Raw genomic sequence first — 18,036 nt, 5'->3', positions numbered from 1 at the left:
TTTTGTCTTAATTCATGCACTTATTTGTAGGAGATACAACATAGCTGGTCTGATACCACCCTAGTTCCTGCCTTCTGAGTACCTCCAATTCCTTGTCCTCCCTGGGGCCAGAGGGGAGATGAGTGACAGGACAGGGCTATAGTGAGACACCAGGAGGCCCCCCCAGGGAGCGAGGCCTGGTCATCAGCTCTGAGGACAGCTTCTATGCCAGAAGCAGCTGTGTCCCCGGAGAGTAACAGAAAGATTCATAACAAGAATGCAGGGCGCCTACTCCAGGTGCACCTTGTTGGATAAATGCTAATAAACAACACGATGGGATAGGTAATAATATACATCAGCTTCCTTGTTGATAAAACTAAGCCAGGCCTTTCAGGGATGTCAGGCTCTCTGGTCTCCAGCCGGGGCCCAGGGAGGCCCACAGCTTGCTCCTGACCCAGATATGAACAATGCTCCCTGCTTCAGCCACAACCACAGGTAAATCCTTAAATCATTCCCTCTGGTCACCACAGTCACAACACCACCTTTTCCTCCCAGAGTGGCTGAAAAGCAGGCAGTAGCAGCTTGTAGACTGAGTCCCTTTGTTCCCTGCTGCTTCCACCCCGGAGCCCCAGGTGCCGTATTGCGTTCCCTGAGGGGGTGCAGTAGGCCGGTCCGCAGGCTGTAGTGAGTCCCCGTGCTTCTCACCTGGACTCTGCACCCCCTGCTCTTGGCGGTGTTGCACAGCGCTATCATCAGACAGACTCGCGCTCAAATCTGATTCTATCACTTGAGTGTCCTTTGAAAACTCTTTGCTCCTCCATTAACACAACTTTTTTTTTTTAATGGAGGTACTGGAGATTGAACCCAGGGCCTCGTGCATGCTAAACATGTGCTCTACCACTGAACTATACGCACCCTCCTCCATTAACTCATCTTTAACATGGAAATGATAATAACAGAACTGCCAAAGGTTATTATAAGGGTTAAATGAGTTCAGGTGTAAAGCATTTATCATAATAGCTGGCCTACAGAAAGCCCTCAATTATGCTAGTTCTTTATCATGATTGTGATGACGATGTGCTTCTCAGCTGTGCAGAAGGCCACACAGGACACACACATACACTCTCTCTCTCTCTCACACACACACACACACACACACACACACTCTCTCTCTCTCTCTCTCTCACACACACTCTCACACACACACACACACTCTCTCTCACACACACACACACACACACTCTCTCTCTCTCACACACACTCTCACACAAACACACACACACACACTCTCACACACACACACACTCTCTCTCTCACACACACACACACACACTCTCTCTCTCTCTCTCTCTCTCTCACACACACACACACACACACACACACACACATACGCGCGCGCCCTCCCCCACTTTGGGCCTGGGTCCTGCAAGGACTGTAGTGAAGCTTCCCCTTTTCTTCACCAGGGAAGTGGTTCCTGACCACTCCCTAAGCCTAAGTTCTGCCAAATAAGGAAGGAGAACACCCTGTCCCCAGGTCCCAAACCCTTCTCTTGGAAGCCAAAAGTACAATGCCTTGAATTCCCTCTCCACCAGTCCCTTTCATTCATGAGCCAGTTGCTGAAGTGCCTCTGGGGCCAACCCCCGACCTGCATTTTATATTTGGTCCTTCCCTCTTTGCAAACTTTGCTCCCTTAGAGTCACAGGAGACCTCCAAAAGCTGCCTGGTATGCACTGGGCAAATTAACACCCAACTGACCACTGAATATCTCGTAATGTGAATAAAGAAAAAAAGTAATTCAAATGCTTAGAAAATGGCATCTATTAAATCCAGAAGCTCAAATGCACAAAATCCAAGTCATCTCAACTCCCAAATTCTAAAGTTCCATTAGATTTGCTTTTTCCTCATAGGGCTCTGCCTACTATCTATTATTCCTATTGAGCAACTGTAGGGCAAATTAATTTGTTTTTCATCTTTGACAGGTTTCATAGTATTAGAGGAAAATAAAAGTGTTTTATTGATTCGATGGTGAATCTGAAAGGCTTTCCTATCTACCCTCAAGTCAATGAAGGCTCTAAAGGTACAGATCATCAAAAATAAAATAAAATTTAAGGGCTAAAAACAATGAAGAAAGAAAAGGAACAGCTGTCATGTCACTAGAATCCTCTGGAAAACAAATGTTAGTGCTAAAGCTACGTGTAAATTTATAGCATAGTGATGTAGTGCAAACAGCCCTAGAGTGGGAATTGGTTGTACCAAAGGAACAGAGAGAAGACCTGAGCATTGTGGGAGAGGAGTTAACTGGTGTGAGATGTCAGAGGATGGTGCAGGAAACTGAAATATTAGACCCAATCTCTCTCTCATGCACACATACACACACTAGTCCATGTCCTTTGACATGTCCACATTGCAATTTCTGTCACAAGAGGAAGCCTACTTCCCCATCCCTGGACTTCGGGTTTGCCATGACATTTTCTTTATGGGCCAGCATAAGTGACAGAAAAATTGTGTCAAATGCTTACGTACATCCTCTGGTGCTCTGCCACAGCCTACTGGCAACTGGTACCATCCAAGAGGAGAATGAGAGACACCGGGAGCAGAATGGGCCCGAGCAAACCTGCAGGTGGAAGCAGAGCTGCCTAGTCCCCACAGCCTAGGCCAGCCAGCCCCGCACCAACCTGCATGCACGTGAGCAAAGCAGCTGCAATCAGCAGAGCTGCCCTGGCGGACCAGCAGACCCAGCAGAACAAGAGCTGCTTTCAGCCAGAGTTTTAGGGTGGTCTGTGCTTCAGGATCACTGAGGCACTATCTAAACAATCCAGGCCTTGCATGCCAGAATAGGAGTGTTGGTTTTATTCCTAGGAGAGCTTTTTAGTCAGTGACATTATCTGATTTCCAGTGGATGGATCATAAAACTCCTGCAGCAATCCAGGCAAGAGAAGCTTGGACTAAAGTGAGGGAACTGAAGGGGAAGAGAAGTGGAGGGAACCCTTTGTTGTTTGGAGGAGCTGAGAAACAAAGCGGTAGCTGAAGCGCTGGGGAAATGTGAAGAGAAGGGAAGGGTCGGTTTGTTCAAGATGAAATCACTAGAGCACATCTGTGTGCTAGAGGGAGGGGCTGCCCGGGTGAAGAGCAGCTAACACAGACACAGCCTTCACTGGGAGCCCCGCCCTGTCCTCAGCACTGCACTAAATTTACTCCTTTAATCTGCACAAGAACTTGGCAAAGTAGATACCACTGCATTTTACGGATGGGGCAACAGAGGCACAGAGCAATTACATGATTTTCCGAAGCTCATACACCTAGGAGATGGCACAGACGAGATTCACACTCAAGCCGTCTGACTCCAGAGCCCGTGTACCAAGCCACTAAGGCAAACTACCACTGGAGCCCGTCCCTGAGACTGAGAGAGGATGGCACCATGAGCAAAGCTGGTGCCCGCCATTCCAGTTCTACAAGGATCAAGTCATGAGCCACTGCAGTCGAGGACCTACAAGGACACTCTGAAAGGAATTTAGGATGCAGCATTCTGTGTTGTGGATATAGAGGTCCCTGGAGAGTTAAACTGCATATCTAAAGGAGAATTTCAATGACCTCAGATTCTTCTTTTTCCCATTCATAGGAAAGTACTAAATTCATTAACTACCAGTAACCTTTCACCAAGCTTGCTATTGTAACCTTGACTAGCAGTAACCTTTTACCAAGATGTATGCCTGACTACCAGTATTTCCCAGCCAGAAAAATTGATATGCATCTTGGCTCCTCCTCTACCTCTTTGAAGCAGTTCTTCAGAGCTATCTGAGAGGCTGTCTCCTGGGCTATAATTCTCAGAAAGTTCCCAAATAAAACTGAAACTCACAGCTCTCACACTGTGCATTTTTCTTTTCAGTTGACAGGACCAGGGCACAAGAGCAGGGGCTGGTGTCCAATATTTTCAGAAATGTACAGCATAGGGAATATAGTCAATAATACTATAATAACCTTGTATGGTGACAGATGGTAACTAGACTTACAGTGATCATTGTGTAATGTATAAAAATATTGAATCACTATGTTGTACACCTGAAACTAATATAATATTGCAAGCCAACTATATTTCAATAAAAAATTTGTAATAAAAAATACACTCAGGAAAGCTTCATTCACAGAAACAGGAGTAAAATGGAGACTCTGGTTACAGATAAAAGTTGTTTGATGGAACTATGACAGAATGATGAGGGGGTTCCTGCTTTATTATTTGTCTTATTAACCAGTATTAAAGGCAAGATCATCAGATCAATGCAAGTGGGGAGAAGAATTTAAGAGAGAGGAAAATAAGGGAAATAGCCACTTTAGGCAAAAGGAATGCTAATACATCAAGGAAATAAAGTGGAATTATAGTGCAGAATTTAAAGAGAGACTGGTTAACATGCTTGAGTGTTTTTCTCCACATGATTTATTTAGTTTCAGGTTTAGGAGAAGGAGGGAGATGGGAGAGGGTGAGGATATTTGCAGAACAAAGAATCTAGACTAGATATGAAGAGAACCAACAATAAAAGCAGGAAGAATGACAGGAAAAGAAGAAAAGAAAGAGGTCAATGGATTAAAGGTCAAATGACCTGCTGGAGTGGAAGTGATATAGGAAAATGTGGGGTGAGAAGATGGCCGTGTCCCAGGTCTCAGTTGAGACCCTGGGATGTGCCCTGCCAAGTATGGGTCCTTGGCTTTGCACAGGAAAGAATTTAAGAGTGAGGCATAGTTGAGTAAAGTTAAATTTATTTAGAGAGATACATACTTCATAGACAGTGCAGGCAGTCTCAGAAGGCAAGAGAAGGGCCACAAGGTGTGGGGATTGCTTAGTTTAAAGTAAAAGTAGTTACACACTACATAGACAGTGTGGGCCATCTCACTCAGAAGGGAGAGCAGCCATGAGGAGTGGGGGTTGTTAGCTTTTATGGGCTCAGTAACTTCATATGCTAACAAGTGGGAGGATTATTTCAGCTACTTTGGGGAAGAAGCAGGGATTCCCAGGAATTGGGCCACTGCCCACTTTTTGACCTTTGATGGTTAGCCTTGGAACTGTCATGGCACCTGTGGGAGTGCCATGTACCATGTTAATATATTAAAGTGAGCATATAATGAAGCTCAAAGTCTACTAGAAGTCAAATCTCCTACCATTTTGGGCCTCAAGGTCTGTTGGGAGTTGAATTTTCTGCCACCTTGGTGTTAAATTGCTGTGTCATTCCTTGAATGGCTGTGTCCTGTCCCCTTCCTTCCTGTCTCAGAAGGTCTAAAATAGGCAAGCTAGAAGCATAGAAGATACTGGTCAAGAGATGAATATTTGCAGTAAAGATCCGGGAGGTAGTCCTGTCACTGGTAACAGAAAGTCAAACTTCCGACTGTAGGAGTGGTGGTGGAGGTGGAGAGAACCAATCCAGGATCAAAGAAGCAAGCAAGGTACTGGATGCAAATCTCCAAGAACAAAGCCAGCAACTAGTGATAGGAAGATAGTGAAGCAGTCTGGTCAGCAGTGAATGGGGAGGACCTAGGGGCCGTAGCAACAGAGATGGGTGGTAAAGTCTAAAAGCACAAAATTCCAAGGAGTTGGGTGTTTAAAGTATGAAAGAGATATGATCTGGAAGCCACAATAGGGTACTAGGGGGACACTCACCCCAAGCTCCAGGGCCTGTGGAACTTGCACTGTGAATATTACTACTAACAATAACATCACAGCAAAAATGGAACATCAATACTAAGCTGGAGAGGGCTGCAGGGGAGCTGATGTCTGCAGGAAGCACCCAGGTTTCAATTAGGTTGAGCAGGTGGTGAGGGCTTTCAGAGTAGCGGCTGGGGATCTAGAATAGTTTGCCCTGATAGCTCATCAATTCCAAATGGCATGGGGAAGAGTTTTGGGAGGTTGGGGAAAAGTAGCAAGTTGGGTCAGATGGGCAGAGACGGCAGATGGCAGCAGAGGGCACAGACAATTCGGATGCCCTGGAGAGGTGTGGCCTTCTGGTGGAATGTGAGGGATGATGGGATTCGTTCTATGAGTCCTTGGGGAGGCTGGGTATCCAGGTCAAGCTGACCTGGATAGGGCCTCTGGGCAACAGTCCTCTCCTGCTGACCATGGCAGTGAAGGAAGCCAGGATGTGAGGTACTCCTTCATCTGTCTGTAGACAGGGAGGGACTGGCAGTGCAGGCACAACAGAGCAGGGAGAAAAAATTAGAAACTTAATCCATCACAGTTCTGGGTCCACTGTACAATAAAGAATAATCATTTACCTGCTTAAGTAGGACAGTGATTAAAGATATTATTTATTAGAAAGTATTGAGTCAGTCTGGTTCTTGCTATAAATTGTAAAACTGCAAAATCCCAAGCATGCTTTCGAAATGAACTTATGCTCTCAACTACATTTGAATGCTAATGACTTGGTGAATCTAGAATTAAAACACACAAATGACTTACTTAGGTGGAATAAGCATTAACAAGATCCTTCTTTAGAGTCCTTTCCTGCTGTGAATATTGATTAGAAGCACCAGAAAGTACTCACACTTGATTCTGCTGAAAAATGCATTGTGTCATTGGCTGACATTCAATTGTTATTTATGACAGATAATCTTGTGATATATTGCTTAGTTTCTAAATACAATATTTCATAACTCAAATGTCCACGAATGGATGGCTAGTTGATAAAATTATAATATTCTACATAATACACCACACAATATACCTATTATAAGTGAGGTATATTTCTGTATACCACAAAGAGGGGAAAAGGAAGATATATGACACAACATACAGAATGTATGTGTGTGGAGAGAGGGAAAGAGAGAAAGGAAAAGTGCACACATGAAAAAGAGATGTATGATAGATAATTTTTAATCTATGTATGATAGATAATTGTTAGGGGTTATTTTTTGAGGGTAGAAATACTGAATGTTTCATTTTGAAGTTTCTGTGGTCTTTATATCTTTTTTACAGTGTTCAGTTGTAACACAGAGAAATGAGGGATAAATAAATAAGGTTATATTTATCACAGTCAGCAGAGAATCTTAAAGATCAATCAAAAGGTATTAGCATTCCTTGGATGAGTCTGGTTTGTCCTTTAAGCTTGTCTGGAAATTCACTATTGCACTGACTAGTGTACTTGCATAGCTCCTTCACTTCCTGTTTTTCAAGGAAAACTGCATATATAGCAGGGTGTCCTGTACCCAGACAGATTGCAGTTTGCAGAATTGGTGACCCAGTGATCCCTGTAGAAATCTATCAGCATGAGTTGGTAATCAAAGGGGATCATTTTTTGATTGAAGAAGAAGCAGATCTTTTCCGGGTGAGCAGGGGTGCCCAGAGGAGGAAAGACAAGGAAATGGATAGAATAGGATGGAGTTCTCCCCTTCATCATCCAAGGCTCTGGTCTGAATCACAACCATGAAACTGAAGGGCATGGAGAAGAAGCCCATTCTGTCCCATTACAGACTGGAAGACCATTGGTACTGTGCCCAGAAATGTTCCCAGGGCAGCAGTAAGAGCTTAGTGAGGAGGCAAGAGTAGAAGAATTTGAGTCGATGAGTTTTCGAACACAAGTAGATACCACCTTGTAGATGTCTGACATACGAGGGACATTTAAGGAGAGGATAAAATGGTGGCCAAGACTTACCGTGATCTAAGCAACAACATTAACAGGACTACATCTGCACTCGAGGACTCACACGTGCACAGTCAAACAAGGTATCAGGAGTTAGTCTGTCCAAGCACCAAGGTCCATATCTTCCTCTCTATTGGGGAAGGGGAGGGAAGTCGATCATATACTCCTTATTTCCCTGTTTTTGGTCCCTCAGAAAACTATGGTCCATAGGACTACGTTAGAATTTAGTTCAGAACTTCTTTAGCCTATTGTTGAAGACACCAAAGCACTTGGTTTCTCTTTTAAACTCAAATTCCTTTGTGCTAGTATCATAAAAACTCACAGAATCTTCAATTTTCTTTTGAGTTCTCATCTAAATTTTTGACACATCTCCACTTGACACTGTGATGAAAACTCCTCTTTGAACACCTAATCAAACACTAATGACATAAGGATTCATTTTTCAAAGAACAGCCCCATGAACTCAGCCTTTTTGAAAGTGTACTTGATTTTAAGTTAAATGGCTGACTATACTTAAATAAGAACAGAAGGGTTTAAAAAAAAAAAAAAGATGGCGTCCCAGTGGCATTTTCCAGAGGCCTCCATTCAGGTACTGGGCTGTACTTTTAGCAAAACTAAGTTTTTAATTTAAGAATGAGCCATAGGCTCTGCTAGAAAAGACATAAATAATGGAAACTAGAGCCTGGAAAATGGCAAGCTGGCTCACCCTCTTGGAGCATCATTTGTTAGATTCAGCTGTAAAGGCTAGAAATTATAAAAAATGCATGCAGGATTTCTTTTTAAGCATTAACACACCACTACTTTAAATGTTGATTCTGACTGAGAAATTCCTCTCTGCAGGTGCTTTTTACCCCTGTAACCTCAGCAAGCTGCCAGGGCCTCAGGAGACTAAACAAATTGCTAAATTAAAAATTCATTATAGTATCTGCTCCCTGTCCAAGACATAAAATGTACTCTACAATTTGCTCTTCTGAATCTCCAGGGACCTCAGTCATCAAGGTCCCATGTGCTTGTGTGACACTATCTCTTGTCTATTATTAATATACTGGATGCTTCTTAAAAACATATCACACCCAAAAGTCCTAAAATTAGGGAAGTGAAAATGCCACGAGCCAGCATAGTAATTTTCCTGAAGTAAGCAATATCAAAACTGATGACAAAGATGATATCAATGCATTAGATTTCCAGGCAGGAAGCATAAAGTATTAAACTCTACAGTTTTCATTTACCAACAGATGGCAAATGGAAGGCCAGGGGCGTGAAGTCACTGTTAGAAGTCCATGACCAAAAGAAATTCAGTTCCATGAAGCTATGAAAAGATAATTTGAAATTATCAGGAATATAATATAAAAGTATGAAGCTTAAGTAGGCATTATTTTGAAAACATAAAGACATCTGGGCAAAGGCCCAGACTTAGTACAGATAAAGCAGGCAGCTGCTTATCCTTTAAAAACTTATAAAAAAGGCACATAAATCCAAGATGGTTATAACGCAGGTAGGCCCAGTCAAGACACTGCTGTCTAGAAAGGGCCCAGGGGAAAAAGAGGGTGACAGGCATACAGAAGCAGGGAAACAGACCCAATCTCAGGGCAAAGTGGGACACTGAGAGAGTGTTGGTAGGGTTAAAGTGGGTGTTATTTATATTTGCACACTGAATTCTTGGGGTCTAGGTCATGATTAAGAACCAAATTTTCTTTCTCTGAAAGCTTGGGTCTAAATTCAGCTCAAAGCACTTCCTTGAAATAATGGCCTATAGTGAAAAAGAATATGAAAAGGAATATATGTATATATCTGAATCACTATGCTGAACACCAGAAATTAACAAACACTGTGACTTGATTATACTTCAGTTAAAAACATATATATTAAATTACACTATGTTTCACACACCAAAAAATGTAGTTGGTAGGCAAATACAGTAGAAATGGATTATATAGATAAAGGAATGGAAAGGCCTAACAACAACAACAAAAAAACCCTCATGGATTATGTAAGGATAATGTTTCTGTTCTAAAGAAACACAGCACTTGTTTGAATGCAGTGATGGGTGGAGGCGAAGAGAACAATTTTATTGGATACAGGTACAAGAAGAGTCCTAGAACTCTGAAGAGCCTGCCCAGCAATCATAACCCATCATGGATGAGATCAGAGATAAGCAAAATCACTTTAAAGAGATAGAATGGCCAAATTAAGAGCATGATCTGACTGTAACTCAGTCTTGATGATGTGAGCATATGTGATGAGGGAATGTGTCACTCAGAACAGTAATCAGCTAGAAACACAAGGAACAAGGGCTTAGAAAGGAAAGAGCAGAAAGTACCCATCACCGGCCAGACACAGGCTCAGAGGATACAGCTGGTTCCCTCCCCAGGTGCTCTCAGGGACAAGGTATGGATTTATACTCGGCATCCCCTTAGTGTGGATAAAAGATCCCTCGAGACCACCTACAGAACTTTACTTCAATTTTGTCTTCACTAAGTATCCCTTTGACCATGAATTCAGCCTCTCAGTTACCCTGACACAGGAAGAATTCATTGAATGATAAAAATGAATATTTTGTGACTGGAAAGGGATATTCCTCATCAAAATTAATAAATCAACATTTGGATTTACACTGTTCTCCCATAAGTCAACATGAGTCTGTCTTCTCCTCTTGTATTGGGAGGTACTTCACCAGGCACTGGCCTATAAACTTGTGAAACCACAAATCTAACATCAGACCCAGGTGGCAGGAATTTTACCATCTGGTGGGACATCTTGGCAGCCATTTAGTTAGAGCCCCTTAAGTGGCTCTACCCTCTCATGTTACAAAAAAGGAAACATGTAAGAACACATGATCCACTTAATATTCTGTGTACTTAGCACTAGATGACTGTGAATCAGAAATCAACTATATAAATCAATAACTGATAACAAACCCATTAGACCATACAAGGATAGACACTCTACCTATTTTATTATGGGCCCTAATGCAGTGCCTGACATATACTAGGAACTTGAGAAATATTTTTTGAATAAATAAAATTTTAAGAAAGGAAAAATTAAGGTAAGAGGAAAAAAAGAAAGAATTCAGGTTCTTTCCAGAAGAGTAAGCTGCTGGTGAGGTGTGATGACTTTTCATATGACTATTATGCCAAGCGCTTTCTGTCCTTTTGAGCAGCTATTCATAAAGATTTTTGGAGGGCAGAAAATTATGAAAATAGATCAGCCATGTAATTGGACTGTTCATTATAACACAGGCTGTGAAGAAGCAACTTGTTCCTGCTTTAATATAAACACAAACTGAGATTGTTTAAAAATCACTTCCTATTTATACATACTATCCAGCGGGAAGAAAAGAGACATCTGAAAGTCCACTGTATACTTGTCTATTACTCGCCTCAGTTATATACAGTCTACAGTGATGAGTTACAACAAAAAATATGATGGATAGAAAAATAGAGAACAACAACCCATGAAAAGGTGGATAAACAGCTACCCTTATGTTTTCCTCATGTCATGTGAGGAAACAGATAAACTGTAACACATAATCCAGGACCCTCATATGTTTGTCACAGAGACTCCAGGGGGACTTTTGCACACATTGTAGATACTGCTTTGTCATATGATGCTACACTGAAGCATCATGAGCTCCCTAACATTAAAGTTATTCCTCCACTGTTAAAAAGTTTTAAGGTCCAAGAAAAAGACCTATTAAAATCTAGTAAGGACACTGTACTAAGTGAAGTAAGCCAGACACAAAAGAACTAATATTGTATGAGTCCACTTACATAAGGTACCTAGAAAAATCAAAATACAGAGACAGAAAGCAGAATAGGGGGCCAGGGCAAGGAGGAATGGGGAGTTCTTGTTTAAGGGTACAGAGTTTCATTTGGGGATGATGAACAAGTTCTGGAGATGGATGGTGGTGATGATTGCACAACAATATGAATGTACTTAATGCCAGTGAGCTGTACAACTAGAAATAGTTAAAATAAGTTTTTTGTTAAGTATATCTTACCACCCAGATGCCACAACCTACTTTTCCCACTCACATAGCTGGTATATTCCATTAAAATAGTTGAGCAGACGGGGAAATGACTCTGAGAATTGACGGACTAAGAACGCCACCTGCCATATCAGTTAACAAAGGACACTGTGGCCATCACCCATCAGCCACTACTGCCGCCCCCGATGGTGAGCTGGAGGGAACTTAGAATGGAGACAAGCAAGGCCTCAGCCTCTGGAGCCACCCCCAGTGGTGCAGCTGGAGGGGACTCAGGATGGGAAGCACAGGAGACTGGCCCTAGGTAGCTAAGGTACATATCAAAGGAATTGTTTCAAAGAGCCCAGACTTGTGCATCTTCCCATATATAGAAAAATGCTAAATTCCTTGAGATACCTGGTTTCCTTTAACTAACAGTAATCTTCTGATGTTTTACCTACCTGCTCTTTGTTGCAAAAACTCCTACATATCCTGGTTCCTCCCCTACCTCTTCGGAGCAGTCCCTCAGAGTGATCCGAGAGGTCACATCTCAGGCTTGAAGTCCTCAATAAGTCTGCCAAGTAAAACATAATTCTCAACTTTTAGGTTGCAGTTTTTTTTTTTAAGTCCACAAAGTTAATAGCCATCATTGTCATTTACTGATGACCTGCCACAAACCAGCACAAATCCCTTTACACAAGGTATTTCTTTAGAACGTTATTCAAGACCCTTGTGTTCCAGCCCCAGTTTAACTTTCCTGCCCTACTCTTCTCTGGGTCCTCTCAACCCAGACAAAATCGTTTGCATTGCCCCTGCAGCTCTAAACAGACACAGACAGACAGACAGACAGACACACACACACGGAATTCTTGTTCTGCATATGGTTCCCTCCTTTCTACATTTGGCCACCTCTGGACCATCCTGCAGGCTTCAGTCTCAAGAGTTCAGCTTTGTCTCATAACCTCTTAGATCATAGCCTAAACCAGTGTTTCTCAAACCTGACTACATATGAGAATCACTTGGAGGACTGAAAAATTACTGGTCCCCAAACTATATCCCTCGAAATCCTGATTTAACTGGTCAATATCAGGCCGCTGGTATTTTTTTTTTAACTCCCCAGGGGATCCTAATTAACAGTCAAGGCAGAGAACCACTGACCTAAACTGAATTACTTACTTTCCCTGAGCACCAGAGGCCCCTCATGCTTGGCCCTATCTTAGCCTGCATATTATTTTATTGTAATCACTTGTTAGGTTGGCCCTCCCTTTTGAACACAAGCTCCTTGAGGGAAAGTTCAAGTTCATCATGGTATTCATTCGACAACACTTGACACACAGTAAGAGCTCAATAACTACCTTGAGTTGCTTTCTTAAGTTCATTTTGCACCCATTCTGCACAACAGGCCTTATCATCCCCAATTCCAAAATGAGCCCTCTGAGGCTCAGAGAGGCTAAATCACACAGCAAGTGAGTGGCAGAGCCAGGATTAGAACTCTGCACTCTCTGACTGCAAAACTGTCCACTACACTACAGTGCTTTCAGACTTCTTGGATAAGTTGCTTATATTAAATGAGTTGTTCCTACTGAATTAGAAGTAAAGGCAAGACTGAAAACTATAAGTGTACTGTGAATAACTGAGTAAAATACATCCAAAAATCACTCAATTTCCTAAGGTTGTTGGGGACAAGCTTTTACAAAATCTGAACTTCGGCTGACTCCAAATCCAATAAAACCTAAAATGGCTGTGATGTATTGAATTTCTGAGTAAACAACAAAGAAACAAAACAAAACTAGTCAAAAAAAAATCATGCAATTGTAACATCCACTGCAACTTTCTCAGGCAACCACATGAGGTACTGCTGATTTTAGGGATAACCTATAATGCACGTGTTCAAAATACAAAGCGAGGGCTTCCAAATTTCCTATGGCTACTCAGTCTCTAGCACAGTGTTTGTTTTCCCCAGAAGGCCCACACTGCTGTGACCACTCCACTGCCTGTCTAGAGCAGAGAACCCACCACGGCACTAGATACACACGCATGAAACTCTTTTCCCAAATACAGGGCAATCACTGACTTCTAGGACTTGCTTATGTCCTGAGATGAACTTGCACTGCTCCGGAGAGGAGCTTGGCTACCAGGCGGCATAGGAATGCCAACTGTTTACTTCTCAGGACCCCGTGCCACCTTCAATTACAGAAAATTGGAAGTGTATACAATAGTAAGTAAACATTTCTGTCCACGATTCAACCAGACAGTAAGCACAGAGTGTACAAGTCTGTGGTTAAGACGGTGACTCAGGCCACAAAGCTAGGTTTGTACAAATGTTCTGGCATATTTTGGCATGGACCGCTATACAGTAAATCTTGGCACAAATGAACAAAAAAGGCTTTTTTTTTTTGGCTGCTAGAAGATTTTCCTTTTTTTTTTTAAACTGAGGTATAGTCAGTTTACAATGTTGTGTCAATTTCTGGTGTACAGTACAATGCTTCAGTCATACATGAACATACGTATATTCATTTTCATATTCTTTTCCATCATAAGCTACAAGATATTGAATATATTTCCCTGTGCTATACAGTACAAACTTGCTTATCTATTTTATATATACTAGTCAGTATCTGCAAATCTCAAACTCCCAGTTTATTCCTTCCCACCCCTCCCCCCCAGCAACCACAGGTCTGTGTTCTATGTCGGTGAGTCTGTTTCTGTCTTGGAGGCAAGAACATAAAATGGAATAAAGATAGTCTCTTCAGCAACTGGTGTTGGGAAAACTGGGCAGCTACATGTAAATCAATGAAGTTAGAACACTCCCTCATAACATACACAAAAATAAACTCAAAATGGCTTACAGACTTAAATATAAGACAAGACACAAAAAGGCCTTTTTAATTATCCTGGAAATTGGGAAGTTTCACAACTTTCTCTCCAAGCCTTCCAGGGCAATCTTTTGGAACTTTATGTATCACTGCCTAGAAATAACTTAATGGACATACCACAGTGGTTGGGAGTGGGAGGTTTAGAGGCAGGGACTCTGGGTATGAGGCTAGGAAGTCCCACAGCTCATTAGTCTTGGGCTCTGGAAAAAAAATTTAAAGGTATTTAGCTTTTTTCCTTAATCTGTGAAAGGGACTAAGAATAGTAGGTAATAGATTATTGCGAGAATTAAATGAATTAAATATTACTGTAAGTAATAGACTTAGCACAAATCCAGTTTTTAAAAAAGATGTCCAGCAAATGGTAGTGTTTGACACTGTGAGATACAGCTGTGTTCATTCCTCTGATCTTCTCCCACTTGGGCTTGGCTCTATCAACAGCCTCTTCCTGGGCAGCGGCTCCCTGGGGTCCCACAGAACCTCATGGCCACAGCCAACTTACTTACATTTCCTGTTCTAATATTCTAAGAGTCCATGCATGGCCAAGTGAGTTGTATAATCAAAGCAGCTCTGAAATCAGAGAACGGTAAAGTCACTCCAGCCTGAAGAGGCATGTGAAGGCTTAATGCAGGAAACAGGACTTTTAAAGATAATTATTTAATTTATTTATATCTTACCCCAATCCCCAATATTGGTGGGATGTTTTTAAAATGCACATAATCGGGGGGGAGGGTGTAGCTCAGTGGTAGAGTACGTGTTTAGCATGCATGAGGTCCTAGGCTCAATCCCCAGTACCTTCATTAAAAATAATAATTAAAAAATTAAAAAATAGATAAACCTAATTACTTCCCCCCAAAAAAGAAATAAGATGCATATAATCAAAGGAATCAGAGGAATTAGAGGGTAGAGAGAATACAGATACAGAAAAAGCAAGGCCAGCCATTTATTTCACCCAATCATGTCCCTGTCTTGGGCTAAATAGGGGCAAATCTGGCTATAAATGTTCTGTTACCAAAACAAAGTAGGAAAATGCAATTAGTTGCAAAATTCATATATGCCAATATATATCTTCTATGCCAGCCACAGTTCTACACATTTTATATGTATTAATGGTCATAACCCCTCTATGAATTAATAGTTTATAGTCACTATTTACACAGATAAGAAACTGAGGCTCTAAGAGATTAAATAAGTGGCCCAGTGCTCACGGAGGCAGCCCTGAAATGTGAACCCTAACTGCCTGAGTTCACAGCTCAGGCTCTTAAAGACTAAGCAATGCTGTTTTGATAGGTGATATAAAACAGTAATAGCAAACCAGTAGTTGAGAGGAAGCATTTCCCAACACTGAGACCTGAGCCCTCATATAAGACAAAACAGTTTAACAAAGTACACTAGTTTCTAGATTTGGTGAGCTCTCAGATTGGTTATTTTTTTTTTTATTTTGGTGGTGGGAGAATGTGATGTACAGCTGGCAACCTCTGTTCTATTTGTGCGCCAAGGAAGGACATTAAAACCACCACCACCAAGGACCGACAACATCATGTCATGAAATAAATGATTCTTAAGTAGGAAAGGAAGGAAGGAAGGAAAGAAGGGGGAGGGTATCATCTAAAAATACAGAGGACCTTGTTTTCAAACGTTGAATGAACTCAACTTTGTGAAAAATGTACACTGTCCATATCTTTCTTGTTTGCTCTCTGACAGGCGAGGGACAGTCAGAGAATATCAATGATGTATGAACTAGCATTTGAGAACCACTGACAGCCTCCCCTTGGCATCTCTCTGTGACTGCAGAAAAAGAAGGACCCAAAAGCAGAAATGAGACTGCATCCTTCTCCTGTCTGGATTCCAGAAGTCCTCAAAATGAAGTCTCTTAAGATTCAGAAGATGTGATCAGGTCAAAAATTACAGAAAGTCTGTGAGGAGTGGCCAGAATAGGAGCCTTAAATTTATGGTTTTCACACAAGATGTGCATAGAACTCCCAAATAAGAACACACCACTGCCATATGTGAGATATGCCACAGTGACACTTATTGTAAGGCTGTAATTTCAGTCTTCAATGAAACTGACAATTATTACTTTAAAGAGGACATAATACACTTAAATATATTTACAGGATTAACACTAGAAACAGTATTAGATTTTCCTGATGCTAACACATTGGCAGCATTTTTCCATTTTGTTTAGTAAAGAATCTGAGCTGCTTATAAATTGATGCTGAAACCCACTGGATGCTTTCAGAGGCTGAAGCAAGCAGCCCCACGTGTGCAGGGAATTGTATTTACAATACCTACTGTTCCTATTTTTCCATTAGAATGCAATTATTCCGCTTGGGAAAAAATAAAGGTCACTGGGTTAATGGAGCTCACCTTTCTTTTTTAGCCCATAAATAATAAATCAAATATAATATTTAAAAAGAAAACCACAACCTGTGTATCATTGTATTTCTGATGCTTTTTCATAGGACATTTGAGTGCACGGCACTTACTATGGCCATAACTGTTACAGCCCATCAAGTTCCCACAGCGTGGGCTCAGTAAAGAAGTACACAGCGTGTGTCTATTAAACTGATATTCATCAATACTAGAACATTCACGAAATTTCCTGACATCTTCAAATCAGATTACAGTACATTCCACTCTGAATTCAAACAGCATCTATCACAGAATGATTTCTCCTAGCAGGTATACAGAAAATTTTAGCAGCTTGTACTGATAAAGATATTCATTTTAAAAATTCTAAACAAACACAGATTTCAAGCACACTCCCTTGCTTCCAGAACGGCTTACCCACAGAACTTGTGAGTAGACAGCAGACAGTGCTCATGGCCAGGCTAATAGTAACAAATGCCTCTAAGCAAGATTCTACTGCCACTAATTTCTCTAATGAAAAAGAACGAAGACTTTTCTGCCAGCAAAGCTGAACAGGGCTCTCAGCCCAAAAGAGCCTAATCATGGCTTTCACTTCAGATCTCCCAAGGGATCAAGTAGGCAATTGCTCGAGAACCTGGCACATCAAGATTCATAGGCACACTAGGAACACATGGCCTAAATAGCTTCAGAAAGTTATTTGTCTTGAGTTATTAAAAAAAAAAAAAAACCCAAAACTTAGAGCTGTTGGATTACCAACACCCTGGAACTAAGGTGACGTCTCATGAGATTTATCTGAGAAATATTTTTTAAATAATACGGGAATTATAGTACCCCTGAGCCTACCTAGAAACTGTTAAACACTTGTAAATCACTTTCCAAAAATAATGAAAATGAAAAACTCTGCTTTCCACTTGATACAGGCTTGTGAAACAAAGTACACTTCAATTGCCAACCAATGGAACCACCCACAACTCCTGCCTTATCAAGAACTTTAACAGCATCACAGCACATCCCTGTGAGTAAGCATTTTAACTTCAAATTATGAACCTAGCAATAGACCAGCCAGTCATTTTCATGAACAAGGAAGTATTAATAAGCACATTTTTAAGTTAATTTGATGGGCATGTATCTCTCAACAGCACAAGATTATTTGTTTTGATTGTAATTAGTAACAAAAGTAACAACTACCATTTACTGAGTGTTGTTCTGCCAGGCACTGATCTAA

At 41.4% G+C, this 18,036-nt stretch overlaps 1 long non-coding RNA gene across 2 annotated transcripts in view; it reads right to left on the bottom strand.

The window, feature by feature from the left end:
• LOC116284455 (uncharacterized) overlaps positions 1 to 18,036 on the bottom strand; it is a 91,104-nt gene that overhangs the window by 53,991 nt on the left and 19,077 nt on the right. For both annotated transcript variants that reach the window (XR_012061506.1, XR_012061510.1), the window contains exons 6-8: positions 14,945 to 15,008; positions 14,559 to 14,641; positions 12,027 to 12,139 (exon numbers count right to left, since the gene is read on the bottom strand). This is a non-coding gene — a long non-coding RNA (uncharacterized lncRNA). The remainder of the gene's footprint in view (positions 1 to 12,026; positions 12,140 to 14,558; positions 14,642 to 14,944; positions 15,009 to 18,036) is intronic.

Source organism: Vicugna pacos, chromosome 2, assembly GCF_048564905.1.
Source record: "Vicugna pacos chromosome 2, VicPac4, whole genome shotgun sequence".
Lineage (NCBI taxonomy): Eukaryota > Metazoa > Chordata > Mammalia > Artiodactyla > Camelidae > Vicugna > Vicugna pacos.
Note: the sequence above shows the minus strand (reverse complement) of the source record. Positions and strands in the feature narration are given on the sequence as shown.